Source organism: Drosophila serrata, unplaced genomic scaffold (assembly GCF_035046125.1).
Source record: "Drosophila serrata isolate PLE 108 unplaced genomic scaffold, ASM3504612v1 contig_229, whole genome shotgun sequence".
NCBI lineage: Eukaryota > Metazoa > Arthropoda > Insecta > Diptera > Drosophilidae > Drosophila > Drosophila serrata.
Window position 1 is genome coordinate 526,396 of NW_028257127.1, and position 8,845 is coordinate 535,240.

Genomic DNA, 8,845 nt, shown 5'->3' on the forward strand with positions numbered 1-8,845 from the left:
TTGCAACCTGAGATGGCCAGAAAGATTCGCCTGTTAATGCTGATCAAGAATATATATAATTTATAGGGTCGGAAATGGCTAATTCACTGATAAAAATTATATTTTTTTAAAATTTCATAACTTTGTCAAAAATGCATTAATTTCAATTCGGAAACCTCTACTGTGTTAGTTGTTTGACGCTAAGCAAATCTGCATACTACGTTTAATTTGTTCCTTTGTTAGTTTTTTGAAGGTAAATACTTTTTATTTGATAATCTATTTTTAAACGATTTTTTTACATCATATTTTTTGGGACCGTCAAAGTTTAAAAATCGAATAACTTTGTCAAAAATGCATTAATTTTTAACTTAACAAATCTGCATACTAAATTAAACTTTTTAATATATCCAATTTTTTTTTCACAATCTTAACGATGTAACCCCTTAAAATTGTTTGAAAAAATTGGATAAGTTGTTTTGCAACCTGAGATGGCCAGAAAGATTCGCCTGTTAATGCTGATCAAGAATATATATAATTTATAGGGTCGGAAATGGCTAATTCACTGATACAAATTATATTTTTTAAAAATTTTATAACTTTGTCAAAAATGCATTAATTTCAATTCGGAAACCTCTACTGTATTAGTTGTTCGACGCTAAGCAAATCTGCATACTACGTTTAATTTGTTCCTTTGTTAGATTTTTGAAGGTAAATACTTTTTATTTGATATTTTTTTTTTTACGATTTTTTTACATCATATTTTTTGGGACCGTCAAAGTTGAAAAACCGCATAACTTTGCCAAAAATGCATTAATTTTTAACTTAACAAATCTGCATACTAAATTAAACTTTTTAAGAAATCCAATTTGTTTTCACAATCTTAACGATGTAACCCCTTAAAATTTTTTTAAAAAATTGGATAAGTTGTTTTGCAACCTGAGATGGCCAGAAAGATTCGCCTGTTAATGCTGATCAAGAATATATATAATTTATAGGGTCGGAAATGGCTAATTCACTGATAAAAATTATATTTTTTAATAATTTCATAACTTTGTCAAAAATGCATTAATTTCAATTCGGAAACCTCTACTGTGTTAGTTGTTTGACGCTAAGCAAATCTGCATACTACGTTTAATTTGTTCCTTTGTTAGTTTTTTGAAGGTAAATACTTTTTATTTGATAATCTTTTTTAAACGATTTTTTTACATCATATTTTTTGGGACCGTCAAAGTTTAAAAATCGCATAACTTTGCCAAAAATGCATTAATTTTTAACTTAACAAATCTGCATACTAAATTAAACTTTTTAAGAAATCCAATTATTTTTTCACAATCTTAACAATGTAACCCCTTAAAATTGTTTGAAAAAATTGGATAAGTTGTTTTGCAACCTGAGATGGCCAGAAAGATTCGCCTGTTAATGCTGATCAAGAATATATATAATTTATAGGGTCGGAAATGGCTAATTCACTGATAAAAATTATATTTTTTAAAAATTTCATAACTTTGTCAAAAATGCATTAATTTCAATTCGGAAACCTCTACTGTGTTAGTTGTTTGACGCTAAGCAAATCTGCATACTACGTTTAATTTGTTCCTTTGTTAGATTTTTGAAGGTAAATACTTTTTATTTGATTTTTTTTTTTTTAACGATTTTTTTACATCATATTTTTTGGGACCGTCAAAGTTTAAAAATCGCATAACTTTGTCAAAAATGCATTAATTTTTAACTTAACAAATCTGCATACTAAATTAAACTTTTTAAGAAATCCAATTTTTTTCACAATCTTAACAATGTAACCCCTTAAAATTTTTTGAAAAAATTGGATAAGTTGTTTTGCAACCTGAGATGGCCAGAAAGATTCGCCTGTTAATGCTGATCAAGAATATATATAATTTATAGGGTCGGAAATGGCTAATTCACTGATAAAAATTATATTTTTTTAAAATTTCATAACTTTGTCAAAAATGCATTAATTTCAATTCGGAAACCTCTACTGTGTTAGTTGTTTGACGCTAAGCAAATCTGCATACTACGTTTAATTTGTTCCTTTGTTAGTTTTTTGAAGGTAAATACTTTTTATTTGATAATCTATTTTTAAACGATTTTTTTACATCATATTTTTTGGGACCGTCAAAGTTTAAAAATCGAATAACTTTGTCAAAAATGCATTAATTTTTAACTTAACAAATCTGCATACTAAATTAAACTTTTTAATATATCCAATTTTTTTTTCACAATCTTAACGATGTAACCCCTTAAAATTGTTTGAAAAAATTGGATAAGTTGTTTTGCAACCTGAGATGGCCAGAAAGATTCGCCTGTTAATGCTGATCAAGAATATATAAATAATTTATAGGGTCGGAAATGGCTAATTCACTGATACAAATTATATTTTTTTAAAATTTTATAACTTTGTCAAAAATGCATTAATTTCAATTCGGAAACCTCTACTGTATTAGTTGTTCGACGCTAAGCAAATCTGCATACTACGTTTAATTTGTTCCTTTGTTAGATTTTTGAAGGTAAATACTTTTTATTTGATATTTTTTTTTTTACGATTTTTTTACATCATATTTTTTGGGACCGTCAAAGTTGAAAAACCGCATAACTTTGCCAAAAATTCATTAATTTTTAACTTAACAAATCTGCATACTAAATTAAACTTTTTAAGAAATCCAATTTGTTTTCACAATCTTAACGATGTAACCCCTTAAAATTTTTTTAAAAAATTGGATAAGTTGTTTTGCAACCTGAGATGGCCAGAAAGATTCGCCTGTTAATGCTGATCAAGAATATATATAATTTATAGGGTCGGAAATGGCTAATTCACTGATAAAAATTATATTTTTTTTTAATTTCATAACTTTGTCAAAAATGCATTAATTTCAATTCGGAAACCTCTACTGTGTTAGTTGTTTGACGCTAAGCAAATCTGCATACTACGTTTAATTTGTTCCTTTGTTAGTTTTTTGAAGGTAAGTACTTTTTATTTGATAATTTTTTTTAACGATTTTTTTACATCATATTTTTTGGGACCGTCAAAGTTTAAAAACCGCATAACTTTGTCAAAAATGCATTAATTTTTAACTTAACAAATCTGCATACTAAATTAAACTTTTTAAGAAATCCAATTTTTTTCACAATCTTAACGATGTAACCCCTTAAAATTTTTTGAAAAAATTGGATAAGTTGTTTTGCAACCTGAGATGGCCAGAAAGATTCGCCTGTTAATGCTGATCAAGAATATATATAATTTATAGGGTCGGAAATGGCTAATTCACTGATAAAAATTATATTTTTTTTTAATTTCATAACTTTGTCAAAAATGCATTAATTTCAATTCGGAAACCTCTACTGTGTTAGTTGTTTGACGCTAAGCAAATCTGCATACTACGTTTAATTTGTTCCTTTGTTAGTTTTTTGAAGGTAAATACTTTTTATTTGATAATCTATTTTTAAACGATTTTTTTACATCATATTTTTTGGGACCGTCAAAGTTTAAAAATCGCATAACTTTGTCATAAATGCATTAATTTTTAACTTAACAAATCTGCATACTAAATTAAACTTTTTAAGAAATCCAATTATTTTTTCACAATCTTAACAATGTAACCCCTTAAAATTGTTTGAAAAAATTGGATAAGTTGTTTTGCAACCTGAGATGGCCAGAAAGATTCGCCTGTTAATGCTGATCAAGAATATATATAATTTATAGGGTCGGAAATGGCTAATTCACTGATACAAATTATATTTTTTAAAAATTTCATAACTTTGTCAAAAATGCATTAATTTCAATTCGGAAACCTCTACTGTGTTAGTTGTTTGACGCTAAGCAAATCTGCATACTACGTTTAATTTGTTCCTTTGTTAGTTTTTTGAAGGTAAATACTTTTTATTTGATTTTTTTTTTTAACGATTTTTTTACATCATATGTTTTGGGACCGTCAAAGTTTAAAAATCGCATAACTTTGTCAAAAATGCATTAATTTTTAACTTAACAAATCTGCATACTAAATTAAACTTTTTAAGAAATACAATTTTTTTTCACAATCTTAACAATGTAACCCCATAAAATTTTTTGAAAAAATTGGATAAGTTGTTTTGCAACCTGAGATGGCCAGAAAGATTCGCCTGTTAATGCTGATCAAGAATATATATAATTTATAGGGTCGGAAATGGCTAATTCACTGATAAAAATTATATTTTTTAAAAATTTCATAACTTTATCAAAAATGCATTAATTTCAATTCGGAAACCTCTATTGTGTTAGTTGTTTGACGCTAAGCAAATCTGCATACTACGTTTAATTTGTTCCTTTGTTAGTTTTTTGAAGGTAAATACTTTTTATTTGATTTTTTTTTTTAACGATTTTTTTACATCATATTTTTTGGGACCGTCAAAGTTTAAAAATCGCATAACTTTGTCAAAAATGCATTAATTTTTAACTTAACAAATCTGCATACTAAATTAAACTTTTTAAGATATACAATTTTTTTTTCACAATCTTAACAATGTAACCCCTTAAAATTGTTTGAAAAAATTGGATAAGTTGTTTTGCAACCTGAGATGGCCAGAAAGATTCGCCTGTTAATGCTGATCAAGAATATATATAATTTATAGGGTCGGAAATAGCTAATTCACTGAGAAAAATTATATTTTTTAAAAATTTCATAACTTTGTCAAAAATGCATTAATTTCAATTCGGAAACCTCTACTGTGTTAGTTGTTTGACGCTAAGCAAATCTGCATACTACGTTTAATTTGTTCCTTTGTTAGTTTTTTGAAGGTAAATACTTTTTATTTGATAATCTATTTTTAAACGATTTTTTTACATCATATTTTTTGGGACCGTCAAAGTTTAAAAATCGCATAACTTTGTCATAAATGCATTAATTTGTAACTTAACAAATCTGCATACTAAATTAAACTTTTTAAGAAATCCAATTATTTTTTCACAATCTTAACAATGTAACCCCTTAAAATTGTTTGAAAAAATTGGATAAGTTGTTTTGCAACCTGAGATGGCCAGAAAGATTCGCCTGTTAATGCTGATCAAGAATATATATAATTTATAGGGTCGGAAATGGCTAATTCACTGATAAAAATTATATTTTTTAAAAATTTCATAACTTTATCAAAAATGCATTAATTTCAATTCGGAAACCTCTATTGTGTTAGTTGTTTAACGCTAAGCAAATCTGCATACTACGTTTAATTTGTTCCTTTGTTAGTTTTTTGAAGGTAAATACTTTTTATTTGATAATCTATTTTTAAACGATTTTTTTACATCATATTTTTTGGGACCGTCAAAGTTTAAAAATCGCATAACTTTGTCAAAAATGCATTTATTTTTAACTTAACAAATCTGCATACTAATTTAAACTTTTTAAGAAATCCAATTTGTTTTCACAATCTTAACGATGTAACCCCTTAAAATTTTTTAAAAAAATTGGATAAGTTGTTTTGCAACCTGAGATGGCCAGAAAGATTCGCCTGTTAATGCTGATCAAGAATATATATAATTTATAGGGTCGGAAATGGCTAATTCACTGATAAAAATTATATTTTTTAAAAATTTCATAACTTTGTCAAAAATGCATTAATTTCAATTCGGAAACCTCTACTGTGTTAGTTGTTTGACGCTAAGCAAATCTGCATACTACGTTTAATTTGTTCCTTTGTTAGTTTTTTGAAGGTAAGTACTTTTTATTTGATAATTTTTTTTAACGATTTTTTTACATCATATTTTTTTGGGACCGTCAAAGTTTAAAAACCGCATAACTTTGCCAAAAATTCATTAATTTTTAACTTAACAAATCTGCATACTAAATTAAACTTTTTAAGAAATCCAATTTGTTTTCACAATCTTAACGATGTAACCCCTTAAAATTTTTTTAAAAAATTGGATAAGTTGTTTTGCAACCTGAGATGGCCAGAAAGATTCGCCTGTTAATGCTGATCAAGAATATATAAATAATTTATAGGGTCGGAAATGGCTAATTCACTGATACAAATTATATTTTTTTAAAATTTTATAACTTTGTCAAAAATGCATTAATTTCAATTCGGAAACCTCTACTGTATTAGTTGTTCGACGCTAAGCAAATCTGCATACTACGTTTAATTTGTTCCTTTGTTAGATTTTTGAAGGTAAATACTTTTTATTTGATATTTTTTTTTTTACGATTTTTTTACATCATATTTTTTGGGACCGTCAAAGTTGAAAAACCGCATAACTTTGCCAAAAATTCATTAATTTTTAACTTAACAAATCTGCATACTAAATTAAACTTTTTAAGAAATCCAATTTGTTTTCACAATCTTAACGATGTAACCCCTTAAAATTTTTTTAAAAAATTGGATAAGTTGTTTTGCAACCTGAGATGGCCAGAAAGATTCGCCTGTTAATGCTGATCAAGAATATATATAATTTATAGGGTCGGAAATGGCTAATTCACTGATAAAAATTATATTTTTTTAAAATTTCATAACTTTGTCAAAAATGCATTAATTTCAATTCGGAAACCTCTACTGTGTTAGTTGTTTGACGCTAAGCAAATCTGCATACTACGTTTAATTTGTTCCTTTGTTAGTTTTTTGAAGGTAAGTACTTTTTATTTGATAATTTTTTTTAACGATTTTTTTACATCATATTTTTTGGGACCGTCAAAGTTTAAAAACCGCATAACTTTGTCAAAAATGCATTAATTTTTAACTTAACAAATCTGCATACTAAATTAAACTTTTTAAGAAATCCAATTTGTTTTCACAATCTTAACGATGTAACCCCTTAAAATTTTTTGAAAAAATTGGATAAGTTGTTTTGCAACCTGAGATGGCCAGAAAGATTCGCCTGTTAATGCTGATCAAGAATATATATAATTTATAGGGTCGGAAATGGCTAATTCACTGATAAAAATTATATTTTTTTTTAATTTTATAACTTTGTCAAAAATGCATTAATTTCAATTCGGAAACCTCTACTGTGTTAGTTGTTTGACGCTAAGCAAATCTGCATACTACGTTTAATTTGTTCCTTTGTTAGTTTTTTGAAGGTAAATACTTTTTATTTGATAATCTATTTTTAAACGATTTTTTTACATCATATTTTTTGGGACCGTCAAAGTTTAAAAATCGCATAACTTTGTCATAAATGCATTAATTTTTAACTTAACAAATCTGCATACTAAATTAAACTTTTTAAGAAATCCAATTATTTTTTCACAATCTTAACAATGTAACCCCTTAAAATTGTTTGAAAAAATTGGATAAGTTGTTTTGCAACCTGAGATGGCCAGAAAGATTCGCCTGTTAATGCTGATCAAGAATATATATAATTTATAGGGTCGGAAATGGCTAATTCACTGATAAAAATTATATTTTTTAAAAATTTCATAACTTTATCAAAAATGCATTAATTTCAATTCGGAAACCTCTATTGTGTTAGTTGTTTGACGCTAAGCAAATCTGCATACTACGTTTAATTTGTTCCTTTGTTAGTTTTTTGAAGGTAAATACTTTTTTTTGATTTTTTTTTTTTAACGATTTTTTTACATCATATTTTTTGGGACCGTCAAAGTTTAAAAATCGCATAACTTTGTCAAAAATGCATTAATTTTTAACTTAACAAATCTGCATACTAAATTAAACTTTTTAAGAAATCCAATTTGTTTTCACAATCTTAACGATGTAACCCCTTAAAATTGTTTGAAAAAATTGGATAAGTTGTTTTGCAACCTGAGATGGCCAGAAAGATTCGCCTGTTAATGCTGATCAAGAATATATATAATTTATAGGGTCGGAAATGGCTAATTCACTGATAAAAATTATATTTTTTAAAAATTTCATAACTTTGTCAAAAATGCATTAATTTCAATTCGGAAACCTCTATTGTGTTAGTTGTTTGACGCTAAGCAAATCTGCATACTACGTTTAATTTGTTCCTTTGTTAGTTTTTTGAAGGTAAATACTTTTTATTTGATAATCTATTTTTAAACGATTTTTTTACATCATATTTTTTGGGACCGTCAAAGTTTAAAAATCGCATAACTTTGTCAAAAATGCATTAATTTTTAACTTAACAAATCTGCATACTAAATTAAACTTTTTAAGATATACAATTTTTTTTTCACAATCTTAACGATGTAACCCCTTAAAATTTTTTGAAAAAATTGGATAAGTTGTTTTGCAACCTGAGATGGCCAGAAAGATTCGCCTGTTAATGCTGATCAAGAATATATATAATTTATAGGGTCGGAAATGGCTAATTCACTGAGAAAAATTATATTTTTTAAAAATTTCATAACTTTGTCAAAAATGCATTAATTTCAATTCGGAAACCTCTACTGTGTTAGTTGTTTGACGCTAAGCAAATCTGCATACTACGTTTAATTTGTTCCTTTGTTAGTTTTTTAAAGGTAAATACTTTTTATTTGATAATCTATTTTTAAACGATTTTTTTACATCATATTTTTTGGGACCGTCAAAGTTTAAAAATCGCATAACTTTGTCAAAAATGCATTAATTTTTAACTTAACAAATCTGCATACTAATTTAAACTTTTTAAGATATACAATTTTTTTTCACAATCTTAACGATGTAACCCCTTAAAATTGTTTGAAAAAATTGGATAAGTTGTTTTGCAACCTGAGATGGCCAGAAAGATTCGCCTGTTAATGCTGATCAAGAATATATATAATTTATAGGGTCGGAAATAGCTAATTCACTGAGAAAAATTATATTTTTTAAAAATTTCATAACTTTGTCAAAAATGCATTAATTTCAATTCGGAAACCTCTACTGTGTTAGTTGTTCGACGCTAAGCAAATCTGCATACTACGTTTAATTTGTTCCTTTGTTAGTT